Source organism: Bidens hawaiensis, unplaced genomic scaffold (assembly GCF_021521415.1).
Source record: "Bidens hawaiensis isolate Kalapana, Puna unplaced genomic scaffold, B.hawaiensis_p1.1 tig00041610_1, whole genome shotgun sequence".
NCBI lineage: Eukaryota > Viridiplantae > Streptophyta > Magnoliopsida > Asterales > Asteraceae > Bidens > Bidens hawaiensis.
In genome coordinates this window covers 136,954-150,572 of record NW_027505721.1, presented here as the reverse complement: position 1 = coordinate 150,572, position 13,619 = coordinate 136,954, and the positions used below count along the sequence as shown (strand labels likewise).

The 13,619-nt window shown below is 43.9% G+C and overlaps 1 pseudogene across 1 annotated transcript; it reads right to left on the bottom strand.

Annotated features, from left to right (window-relative positions):
* Positions 1-7,309: 7,309 nt before the first annotated feature.
* On the bottom strand, positions 7,310-10,247 carry LOC143614968 (putative WRKY transcription factor 3; annotated as a pseudogene). The gene is made up of 4 exons (XR_013150387.1): positions 9,913-10,247; positions 8,173-8,816; positions 7,678-7,823; positions 7,310-7,591 (listed from the first exon to the last, which is right to left on the bottom strand). The product of XR_013150387.1 is annotated as a putative WRKY transcription factor 3 (transcript).
* Between the last annotated feature and the right edge of the window lie 3,372 nt (positions 10,248-13,619).

The following is a 13,619-nucleotide window of genomic DNA, read 5'->3' as shown; positions in this document are numbered from 1 at the left end:
AGCTTAGAAAATGCTTCATGTAAAAGGTCAAATATGTAATCAAGGCTTTTAAGCCATCATGAATGATGATTCGCGCTATCTTTCAATATTTGTTCTATTACCTTTGCATACATGTTTCACACTTCCTTTATTAATTTGGAGCAATATGACAACACTATATTGACTTCAAAAACAAAATAAAACGAAGTAAAACATACATGCGCGAGCCTTAGCTCAAACGCGTTAACGAGTCTTAACTCTAAAACGTCAGGGCCTTAGCCCAAACTTACGAGCCTTAGCTCAAACACGTTAATGAGTCTTGACTCTAAAAACGTCAGGGCCTTAGCCCAAAACAAAGAGCCTTAGCTCAAAACACTCACAAACATCCATCTTACATCCCGCGCAGCCTGATCATAAAAATCCTTAAACACAACTAAGGCAAAGTACATGCCAAATCATAGTTGTTAAGGTCTCAGGTCGAGGTCGCGCGCGGAATCATAGTGGATATCTGAGTAACACATGCTGACATGTAATGGCTAAAACTCATACTTCCATGTAAAAACCGCGCGACTACGACGCGCAAAAAAGGAATTGTGAAAAGTTATCGCGCATGTCAGCATAAACAAGATACTGCGAAACCACTTACAAAATAGGACTATGGTTAAGTGAATACCTTCCTTACAACCTTGTTCTTATTTTAACGTGCAAGCATATTTTATATCTATACAAGCAAACATGAAGAGATGAATGGAAATGCGCAAGATGTGAAAAAGAGAACAAATTTCATTCCATAGCATTGAAATTTACAAGTATGATGAGTTACAAATTACAAGTATAAAAAAAAAATATAAAATTTGATGAAGGGCTTCTCAAGTCTCCACGTCGACGTCAGCCGCTTCATCACCCTCATCATCTCCCGCAGCATCTGGCGCGGCCTGCTCCTCATCTCCGAATTGACCATAGTCAAGTTCTTCCTCCTCATTGAAGTCTTCTATCACAACGGTGTCAGGAGCAGATTCTTTCGTCGCGCCAGAGCCGCTGGCAGGGGCAACATCCCCCGCGCCACCATCATCGCCACCAGCCCTCTCGCATTCATCGAGCAACTTCTTTAGCGCGCCGAGGTCGGGCTGGTCAGCAAGCGCAGCTATCTACAAATCATTAGAAAAGTATTGAGTACAAAACACTTGGAAAAATTAGTCAAGTAAAACTCATTAAGGTCAATGTACCTGCATAAGGATGGGGATGGGAGTATTCATATACTTTTCCCCCACCGCGGCCATGTCCGCGCAGGCCGCGTCGCTCTTGTAAGGGTACTCGGATGGGTTCTTCTTCAACATGCCATATTCATACCCATCCGTAAACCCTTCAGCTCGGCCCACCAAGCGCGCGGCGGCATTGCAGACCATCACAAGGGCCTGAAACTCGGCGGAATATTTCATCGCCAAAGCGCAACGAGTCATGCCCTGTGATACCAGCCATTGGCGATCCTGCGCGAGGCCAGCAACAGACGTCTCGAGGGCAGGAACCTGGGAGTATAATAACTCAACAGTTTCCTTGGTCTTTTTTAGCTCCTCCTTATCAGACGCTGCTGCCGCCAAAATTTTTTCTTTCTCCGCCTGCGCAGCACCAAGTGCCTCCTGGCTGGACGCCGCCGTCGCCAAGGCCTCATCTCTATCGGCCTGCGCGGCCGCCAACTCCCTCTTCAGGCGCGCAACCTCGCTCTCCAGTGATGATTTCTCAGTGATACTCTGGACGATAGCTTGGTCACGCGCCTCAGCCTGCTGTTCCAAGACACGCACTCTCCGCGCGTACTTGGCAACTTCGGCCTCCGCCGCCTGCTGCTTCTCCCGCGCAGCTTGGAGCTCATGCCCGCGCTTAATAAAGGCGGTGTTGGCACTTGCTCGGTTTTCACTGAGCTCCGCCTGGAGTTTCTCAGCTCGCGCGCGAGCATCAGAAAGGTTCCAGGCAGCCACCTTAGCCTCTCGCTAGGCTTCCACAAGAGCATCGCGTACTTTAATATAATCACGACGAAGCTCTTGGGAAGCAGCGAAGAAAGCCGACCCAGCGAAAATATGGTCGTTCAGCAAGTCCGCGCGGGTGCGCTCCTCCTGATACCTCCTTTCAGTAGGAGGCACGGCATGAGCCCAGAAGTCCTCGCATACGCCCATGGATTGGAAGGAACTGTTTTCATTAATATTCCATCTCGGGCGGTAAACGTGGTCACCTTCCTGCAAAACACAAGAAATGTTCTAAGTCAAAAACATACTTATATGGAGGAACGCGCAGCGGAGTAACAAATTAAAACATACCTGCGGGGATGAAGCAGAAAAGTCAGCGCCAGCCCCACCAGAAGTCTGCGCTGCGAACTCTTGCGGCATCGCAGGGCTGGCGCGGTCTCCCAAGGAGTCTTCAGCTTGAACCCCCTCATCCTCCTCATCTTCTTCAATAGGCCTCTTCTCCTGCGACCTGGAAGGCTCCAAACCAGTCTCGCGGGGAGGGCTGCGTGTAGGAGGAGGCGAGGGAGGTCTCGACGCCGCCAGTTCAGCGCGCAATACGGTTTCCTGCTCCTTGGTAATCCCAATAAGGGGAGACTCAGCACTAGCAGGAGCAGGAGCAGAACCAGCGGCGCCGGCAGCGGCGACAGGAGTGTCACCAGCAACTTGTGCGCCAGCTACAACTCCTATGAACAAATCAACAAGGAAAAATGGTTTATGACTGAATTCAAAAGGAAAAATTCAGAAGACAAATGTGCAAAACTTACCTTGGCGCAATTCTGTTCGCGCGGCGAACATCGCCATAAAGTTCATTCTACCCTTTTCAGAGGGTAGAACAGGGGACTTCGATGCAGCCCCCGGCGCAGCCGTAGCACCTTGTGGCGCCTGCGGCTGATCTGCTACCGTCGCCGGTTCTGCAAACATTCAAAGGAGCAAAGGTTTAATAACAATTCAATCAGATGAAGACAAGCAAAGTATACCTGTTGCAGGCGCGGCACTGCTTCTCTCTTCAGCCGCGCGAACGGAGGAGGTGACGCCACCATACCTCAAGTGGACAGGAGGTCTGCCCACTCTCACAGGCAGGGAAGCTAAAGAAACCTTGGTGGTAAACACCTGGGTTTCCTTAGGTCCCTTCGTTTGAGCATGGGGATGAGCGACAGGGGTGTCATCTTTCTTCTGTTTCTTACTGGCCCCTGCGCCAGATTTCCCCTTAGCTTTGCGCTTTAGTAGGGGCGCCTCCTCTTCCTCCTCCTCCTCTTCCGCGAGCTCCAGCTCGTAGTTTTCAAGCGCATCTGCAAAAACAAGCAACAGAACTGTTAATAAACTTGGGTATTCTAAAGGAATGAGCATAAGTGCGAAGGCTTACCAGGCGCGTCACTGTCAAAGTCAAAATCCAGATCCACTGGGATGAACATGTCATCGAAGCGATCTGGGAAACCAACCTCCCCAGCGCCAAGCGCGACGGAGCCACCCTCCACTTGATCATCATAAGCGGCAAGGATATAATCCTTGGTGACTGCGCAAAAACAAGTCAAATGATATCAGCAAAAGAATTATGTTCGCGCAGAAAAATAAATAAAGCAATGAAATAAACTTACACAACCCGTCGACTTGGATAACGGGCTCAAGCGCGCGGTCGGCCCATAGCTTACTCATGCCGACCCCCACCAGCGCTTCCTCGCAAATTTTCTTCGCGGGGGATGGTTCGGCGGTCAGTTTCTTAACCCAGCCGCCGGTTGGGTTCTTAATAACATCCGCATCCGCGGGCGCAGAATCGATTGCGCTCATCGTCATGCGGATGGGGATTACACCAGCCCTGATGTAGAAGAACCTCTCAGACCAGTCATGAAGGCTCTTAAATGATACGGTGCTGCACTTAACCTTCTGACTGCGAGGAATAAAGGAGATCCAAGAATCTTGGACCTTGGGCTTGTAAAAAAATTGAAAGCGCCGAGGGGTGGGCTCCTCGCGCTGTGATTTGCACATGAACTCGAAATGAGTCATGCGCACGAGTCCAAACGGATGGACTTGGGATATATGAATCCCGAAAAAACGTAACACCGCGCCTACAAACCTTGTCATCGGAAGACGAAGGTTGCAGTGGGTGAAAAAATGGGCGTACAATGAAATATAGCCGGCAGGCGGGTCCGCCGCCGTTTGCCCGGCCCCAGGCAACATGCAGCCAAACAGGGTGGGAAAGCCCTGAGAGGCGATGAGGCTGTCGAGATCGGACTGCCTCAATTTGCAGGGGATTTCATTCCACCTTTTGGTGGCCTTGGTCCTCCCTACTTCCTCCGATGTGGTCTCAACAACCCTCTTCCCCTTGCCCTTTTGCTTCAATGTCGACATCACCACAGATTTCACACGGCGTCTTCGAGAGGCAATAGAGGTGATTGAGGGGTTAGACGAGTCTGAACTATCAGACATACAACTGCAGCAGCAGATAATCGAGGATTCGAATCGATAAATACACTCAAATCAGAATGTGAAAGGCAGAAACTCGAAAATTAGCAACAATGAAGATGAAGATAAAAATTTCCTAATGGCCTGCTTTTATAGGCCCAGGAGAGAGACATGTGGCAACTGATCGGGTTTTCACGCGCCCCCACTCGCAGCTGTAAGCCAACGTGGTCGCGGCACGTGTCCTTGACACTGTTTGAGGGGACATGAAAACGTAACTGACCTGCCACGGAGCAGAGACGCGCCCCCACTCGCAGGTGCTAACCAATGCGAGCGCGACACGTGTTCAAGACAGCTGTGTGAGGGGACATGAAAGGCAACTGTAGCACCTCGAGCACACGAAACGTCTGACATGTTTACGGCGCACGTCACCACCAACTAACCACGTGTTTGGACCTTTCGTTTCAACCAAATGGATAGAACTTCGCGCAACGATGGAAACAACCAATAAAACGACAAAACCCCTTTAAAAGACCAAATCAGTAAGTCTAATATCCATCTTACCGCGCTCGCGCGAGATAAGACACACATTAGACTGGGGGGGCTTGAAGAGGTATGTACCCGCCTCAACACCGAGCAAGGCAGGTCAACCCACAAGATAAAGACATTATGAAGGCACAAAGCCAAAACCTATGCGCATGGCGCATACAAAACATGCTCAGGCATCATATGCTCGCGCATCACATATGTGCGCGGCGCATCAACGCGCGGCGCATATCACATGCTCTTGCATATCACATCTGCCCAGGCACACATATGCGCGCGGCGCACCAGCGCGCGGCGCATATCACATGCTCGTGCATATCACACCTGCGCATGAAATATCTGCGCGTGAGAATAAAGAGAAGACTTCGCGCATCCTCAGGATGGGCGCATATCACACGTGCACATAATCAACCTCGTCCTTATCCAAATCAGGATTAGGGCAACCTTGATTGTGCACGTCAGACAATCTTCCAGAAGGCATCTTTTTAAGGAGTAAGAATATGCTGATGTTGACAGCTGCCAAATGAAAGGTCGACAACTCAGCATGACACATGTGCTACCACGTGATTACAACCAACGAGAAAGCGCCAGGTGTCCCAGAGGACACGTGGCGCAGTGCGATTGGAGGAGGCCAACGAGGTTGAGCCCAACCAGTGGAAACCCTAGCACTATAAATACAGCATCAACTCCACTTTGATGACACATTCATACTCAATCATTGACAGTTACAGGCAGTGATATCACATTCAATCATATTGAATTACATTCACTCACAGTCAGTTACATACAAACACACAGTCACACAATCAAGGGTATTCAGCTATTAAGCAATACTCTTGAGATTCCCTTACGGACACATTATTATCTTCTCCACAAATATACTGATTCTCACGCCGGAGGGTTACCCCAAAGAGGACCCCTCTGTCCCTTTCTGAGGGGTAAGTAACGGCGCTGTTCATTTTGTAGGTGGAAGAATACAGATCCAGAAGAACCATTGGTGAAATAGCTTAATCACACCCGAGGAAAGTAGATCTGCTACCAGTGAGTAGATCCACGTTTCTTCACCGCTATAATAATTGTTTGCAACGGCTCCCAATAAGATAGGTAATATATTTTTTAGATGCCTTCTTTTTTTCCTTTACTCTGTATATATTACATATTCAATCTCCTTCTAGGCTGGCAACAAGACGGTTCAAAATTTTTTGAGTATTTAATTATTTATGGGGTAATTATCTATATCACCTATCGGTTTATTCAGGGCCGGCTCAATGAATGTAGAGGCTTAAATCGAAACAAGATGTTGGGGCTTTTTCATAACAATTAATAAGAAAAAAAAAATTCTTATTAAAAGTTTTGAAATCATAACATATACTTTAGTAATAACTAAGCCTGCCACAACACCAATGCAGTACTTTGAGTTTACTTTACCCATTATAATATATCTATATATAATGTTTTTTTAGACTTGGGGGCCTTAATTAAATGTGGGCTAAAGCCCTAACTTGTTTTAGCTGTCCCACGAGCCACCCTAGGGTTCATCAATAACTTGGGTTTCAGACCTAATACCAACATGTAGGGCATTTCACGAGCCCAGTCAAATCGAGCGAAGGCTTGTTCGTTGTTTGGCTCGTTTACAATCGAATCGAACTGAACGACTGAAATTCAAACCGCGCAAAAAATGAAACAAGCCAAAATCGAATCCAGCATTTCTCGATCGAATATCGAGCGATTTCGAACATTATTTATTTCTTTTTCACTTTAAAACTTTCAATAACAAACAAGTTTGAAGGCTATAAATTATATATTTTGTAAACAAATTAGTAGTTTTTACTTTTTTAGAAACAAACGTATAATAGATTGTAAATTTTTAAGAAAAAAAAGTTTGAAGTGAGATATAATGAAATATGCAAACAAACTTTTAGTAGTCTGAAAACCTGAATCAAACTAATAAAACTATAAAATTGACGGAATAGGAAAAATTTAAAAGGATTTAAAAAATTGTATACTTATATTTTATTATGTGTGTTGTCTATATATTTATTCATATATGATTATATATATAATAAATTAAAAATATTCGAGCCGAACCGATCGAGCAAGCCTTTGATCGTTGCTTGGCTCGTTTACAAACCGAACCGAGCAGAGCGGCTCGTTTACAAGCGAAAAAAAACGAGCGAGCATTTTCCTTTACAGAGCATACGTCTACCCTTAAACCAGAGGACACAAACGTACAACTAGCTCTCTTTGTCTACAGCAAACAAAGCAAGCAAGGCCCGTGACGAATTCGTTACAGGAAACACGACTATTTGTACAGAAACTTATCTCCGGTAAACCATCAACAAAAGAATAATACTTATGATCCAAAATATACTATCTGTTAACAACAACATAACTTCAAAAGACATCTTTCACATCACCACATTGATCCGAACACCATTTACACGGTTACTGCCTCTTCTTTCATCTGTAACAGAACCGGTCTTTCATTGTTTACTAATTTGGTGTCTTTGCGCTGAGACGCTTTACTGTTAATGTAGCCTCGATGCTTAGATACCGGAATGTCATGATTATGCTTCCCTTCATACGTCGTTACCACAGATTTCGGGTCCAATGGAGCCCTTTCCACATGCTTTCTCACATTGCATCCTGCAAATGTGCACTTATAATAGCTCCTACACATTTCAAAACTTATTATAACCATATTGAACCATTTTATATGTTCAGATAAAGAACCCAAAAATATAATTATAAACATCACCTTGGATTAGTATTCCCCTTCACCACTTTCTGCCCGTATTTTCGCCACTTGAACCCATCATCCAAAAGATCAACTTCACTTCTTGTTTGGACAACAATTTTTGGTTCTGAGACCATATTTTCGACACAGGCCCGACTTCCATATTCCTTCAATTCAGTTCAAAAGTGTCAAAATCAACATAAATATACAATATTTGGCAAATTGGAAATAAATAATCCCAACTTTTGTGTATTGGCTGATAATAATCCCAACTTTAAAAATCACCACCAGTAGTCCCAACTTTCAACTATTATTGTCTCAATGGACCTCCGTTAAAAAGCACTTAACGCCGTTAAGTTTTTTTTCGAGTTTCTAACCAATGTTTTAGGGCTTTTGATCAGAAGAACGATACGATTCGACTAATGTAAAACTTACGAAACATTGTTTTCCGTGATAATACACAAAAGTTGAGATTATTTATTTCCAATTTGCCTATAAACAATATATTCAATATACCTTCTTTTTGGATTAGGTTCATCATCCGGCTCATCAACCTTCACCAACTGATTAAACCCTTGATCGGTTAACTGATTACATCCCTGATCAAGTATCACCAACTCGTTAAATCCTTGATCAGCTACCGGTTTGTCCACCACACGCGTTTCAGGCTGATAATTATTCAGTTTATTCACATCACCACCGTCTCTAGCTCGCTTGCCAGGCTGAGGCGGGTCATGATTATGCTGGCCTTTATACACAATATCAGTTACATGACCATCAAGCGACTGCCCGACCTTCTTCTTAACCGTGCAGTTAACGTGCGTGCATTTATAGTAGCTCCGCGGATGCTCGCTTGCCTTGACCTGTTTTTGACCGTATTTCCGCCAGTTGTAACCGTCATTAGTATCCGCATACACGGAATTCACTTGTTGAGATTCTGTAACGCCTGACAAATCATCCAGCGACCCGACTTGGGAATCGTCAAGATCCGATTTTTCATTGACCGTGTTGACCATCTGCTGATGCTGTTGTTGTTCAGAAGGCAGATATTCCGGTTGAATAATATTATTGAAGTAAGATTGAGAATGAGATTGAGATAATGCAGCAGCTTGAGATGTGACGTGAGCCAAGGCCTGCTGGTGAGACATCCCAAATGGACTCTGCACATATATGGTCAAGCATAAGTCAAATTAGTTAACTTGATTTCAAAAGTCAACGATTACCACTTTCTTGGAAAAATGGTCAAACTTTTAAGTCCAAATCAAACAAATTAGTCATGCAGATATATAATAACAAGATTGAATAAAGCAGTGTTTTAAAAACCGGTATTTTACTCGTACCGGATTTAGTTCTAAATGGTATAACCGGATTATACCGGAAGGTTCAAGCGTGTTGAATACTTTTCCTTGTAACTACATACAAATAATATTTCAACTCAAAAAATAACCCAAATGGCCAAAAGTACATTAATAAACATCACACTGGAACCAAATATCGCATATGAATAATGGTCGAGTCAGATAGAAAGTTTATACTTTGTATACGAAATTAGTCGATTACAAAAGATGTAAATAAACCAACACTAGATCTGCATAATACAAAATTGGTTGATTAACGAATCGTCGTTTACCATGTTTACTCGTTTTGATTCTAAACGCTATGTTAAAAGTCATTTTTAAAAATATGAGCCATGAAAAATATCAAAAATCTTTTGGATTTAAAACAGGTTTGCCGGTTTAAACCGGTATTTTTTTAAAAGCCGGCGGTACGATGTTCTAGCAAACCGTCCCGTTATACCGGGCTTTAAATCTAGGCCGGCCATGGCATGGGGCTGAGTGGTCGATGCCCATTGGCCCGACTACCCGCTGGGCCCGGAATTTTAAAAAAAAATTATATGTATTTTTAAGAAAAACGATACGTATGTTTAATGTTTAAACTTATTTAAATAACAACTAACTTGGTCTAGTGGCATTCGAGTCATGTTTAACCTATTTTTATAGGTACATTAGTTTTTTATACAACCCAAATCAGAACCAAGTAAACCAATTTAAAAATTAAAATATTTAAACCCAACGAAATTTGTACTTAAAAGACCCAATATTTTTCAGCTTCGGCCCAATTTTTTTTTCTCAATTTCTCGGAGCCAGCTTTGCTCTAAATTCCTGTTGCCTCACGAAAACCTAGTATAACCGGTTCAACCTGTCGGTATGTACAGGTTTTTAAAATGTTGGAATAAAACAAATGCAATAATAATACCTGTAGAGGTGACAAAAAGCCAGGTGAGTTGAGGAAGCCAGAAGGGCTAAAAACAGGCGGGAACATGAACCCAGATGGGGATTGAGCGATTACCAAATCCGCGGGTCGGTTTTGCTTGAACCCGCCCGATTCCTTTGCAGAGTCCGGATGTTTCGGGTCTTCATGGCTCCCGCCAGAAGCTGGGAAAAAGAGCGGGAGTCGGCGTCGGAGAAGAAATTGGAAAGCAGGGTCATGGGCCCGGGGCTGAATAGGGTTTCGAATGAGGGTTTTGGTGGTAGTGAAATCATCGCTGGAATTTGACGTTGTTGTTGTGAACTGCCGTCGGTGTCCGCCATCAGCAGCCGCCAGCCGCCACTTTCAGATTCTCTCTCTAAATATTTTGTGATGGGTTCCGATTTTATAGCCGACGGAAATGATTTTATAGCCGCCAGTTATAATTACAACCTACGTATACGGTATACCTTGTCGGTACTATATTGAAATATCTTTTTCAATATAGCTGTCAGGTATCATTTGCCCATCTCTGTTATGCAAACGGTAGTTTAATGAAAGTGTTTGCGTCTCGTAATCTTTTCATTTATAAGGCTGAGGGGTGTGGAGTGCTAGGAAGGGCGCAATAGGCCAGACGATCGCGCCCCGGGGCGCGAGCACCACACCACCGAGGCGCGATAGGGGCGCGAGAGCGAAAAACGATGCAGGCGCCAGGGGGCTCGCGGGAGCTGTTGCGCGTGAGGATGCTTGGGGAATGGTGAAAGAGCCGTTGGAGGCTTAAATGTGAATAAAAAAAAAAAAAATTTTTCCTCTATATATATCACAATATATATCACATATATCCACACCCAAAACCATTCTCATATACCACACCCAAAACCAATATCACATACCACACCCAAAACCCGAAATCACCCCATATTCCAAACCTTTTTTTAAAAACATAGCTGGAAATTGGTACCCAAACCTAGAATCAGATTACAGTTACGACGATTTATGGTCGGCACCGGACCAACCGATGTTTTATTCGGGGTCGCAACAACCATCCGGCTTTCAACCATCCAACATACAACCGTCTCCTAACTTTGTAGTTCCGGAGACACAAGAACCAGAACCAGAAGGTGAAGCTGCGGGACAAAGAAGACGCGTCCACCGGAAAAAACAAGTTGCAACGGACGGGTCGGGTTCGGCTTCGACCGGAAGGGCGAAACGGAAAATCACTCCGTGGTCATCGGATGAGAAGGAAGCCCTGTGTCGGGCTTGGATAGCCACTTCTGAGGATCGGCGTTGCGGTAATTGTTTTAACGTTTTTAAAAATGATTTTTAATAAAAAAGTTAAATGACATACAAATTTATTATGCATTTTGCAGCGGACTACCAAAAGAGCAAGGTCTTTTGGACAAAGGTTAGGGAGACGTTCTATTCGCTCGTTGGGAGTACAGAGCGGAACGCCGATATGATTTCGGGTCGGTGGACCGAAATCAGAAAATTTGTCGGCTTGTTTACTAATCTGTTCAACAGGAACGCCGGTCGTATGAGACCAAGTGGCAGTGACGATTTGGCGGTCTATAATTTCACTGTCGAAGAGTGGAGGCAGGAGTGCCTGCGGAGGTATGGGACGGTGAAGACGTGGGACGATGTAAAGGTGTGGGAGAGGTTGAGAAGGTGTTCCAAGTGGGTTGAGCTAGTGGCGCCGGACCTTGATGCGGAAGTAGGGCCGAAACGGACTAAAACTAGTTCGTCTGGAGCGTACAGCACTTCCGCCGGGTCGGATTGCCGGGTTGGATTCGACCTAAACGTTGCGGGGGAGGAAACGTCTTCACCGCCGAGGAGGCGGCCATTGGGAAGGGACGCCAGGGGGAAAAAACCGGCTGAGGGGGAAGCCGTAAACATCAACGATCTTGTTGAATCCCTCAATAAATTCAACAAAACCATGGAGGTGGTCTCTATTGACAAAAAGGAAAAAAAAAGAATGAGAGATTTGGACTTCCTTGCAAGAGACTTCAGCCACCTAAATCCGGTCGACCAAATGCTGATGGAAAAACAAAAGGAACGTATCCGGAAGAGGTTGATCGAAGAAGACGAAGCCGAATAATAAGAATAATGTTTTTCTTTAGTACTTTAATTTTTTTTTTATATATTAATGTGTTTTTTTAATTAATGTGTGTTTTTTTAAATAATTTCTTGTTTTTTTAATAATACGTTTTTTTAATACATTTATAAAAAAATAAAAAAATAAACCGCTCGCGCCCCCTCTCGCGCCCCTCCACACCATGGCCCGGGGCGCTATCACCACTACCAACACCCATCTTATCAAGTTTCTCTCTCTGTCACACGTCACAATATTATTGGCTGGCGCCCCCACTCACGCCCCCTCTCGCGCCCCCCCACACCCCTCAGCCTAATCTTTTTACTATAATAAATAGTGGCGGGGCCACATGTGCGTCATCGGATTCGGCCGAACCCGGTCAATTTTCGGTTTCATGTATAAGCTATAGGTAACCCAACATCATTTTAAAAAAATATTCAAACCCATTGATTATGAAAAAATTGGTTAAAAAGGTTTTTTAATTATGAATAATATTCTATAAAATATAAACCTTTTAAAAAAATTACAAAAATTAGTAACAAACGTTATTAGTCGACCAATAATAACCCACATATGTTATATAAATTATAAAAAAACCCAAAATTATTAATAATATGAGTTAATAAGCCCTACCCAATTAACATTAAACATAATACTAAAATAAATAAATAAATAGAAAAATAGCCAAAAACAACGACCGGACAGTTTTTTATACCAACCAGGTCCAGACTATAGCCTCTTTCACCAGTTTAAGCCGAAAACAACGATGATGTACATTTGCTATGATAGTGATGTTGTGTTTTATTTATTTGACCGAATGGCCTACCCGACCCATACGGCCCAGAAACTTTGACGCCGGAAAAAGATCAAGCACCTAAAAATTTCGAACCCATAAGAGAAAATTCTTTGCTCCACCACTGATAATACTAAAATAAATAAATAAATAGAAAAATAGCCAAAAACAACGACCGAACAGTTTTTTATATCAACCAGGTCCAGACTATAGCCTCTTTCACCAGTTCAAGCCGAAAACAACGATGATGTACATTTGCTATGATAGTGATATTGTGTTTTATTTATTTGACCGAATGGCCGACCCGACCCATACGGCCCAGAAACTTTGATGCCGGAAAAAGATCAAGCACCTAAAAATTTCGAACCCATAAGAGAAAATTCTTGGCTCCACCACTGATAATAAATAGATTCCACAGCTAGAAAAAAAAAACAGAACAAAACTTCTAAGCACTTTCTAGTTGGTAAGTGCAGAAAGAACAATGCGATAATAAGATGTTTCTCCTCTGTTTATAAGATAGAAGGTTAAAATTTGGCTGGTGTAAGGAGGCTATGTGTAGTTGAGTGAAGAGGCGGCACCATCTCAATGCCAAGTCGGTATATTTCTAAGCCAAGCTATAACATCTCGAAAATACCCCATTCAAGTATTGGGCTAAAAGTGACAATTCTGAAACTTAAAGGGGTTAAAACGAAACATTTGGGTTTCCAGACCCTGGACAGATTTGATCATCGTGCTACGCGATGCCATTCCCTAGAAATTCTGAAAAAGGGGGCGCCGCGCTACGGGATGGTCCAGGATCAAAAGGGCATCGCGCTACACGATGACCCCATTAAG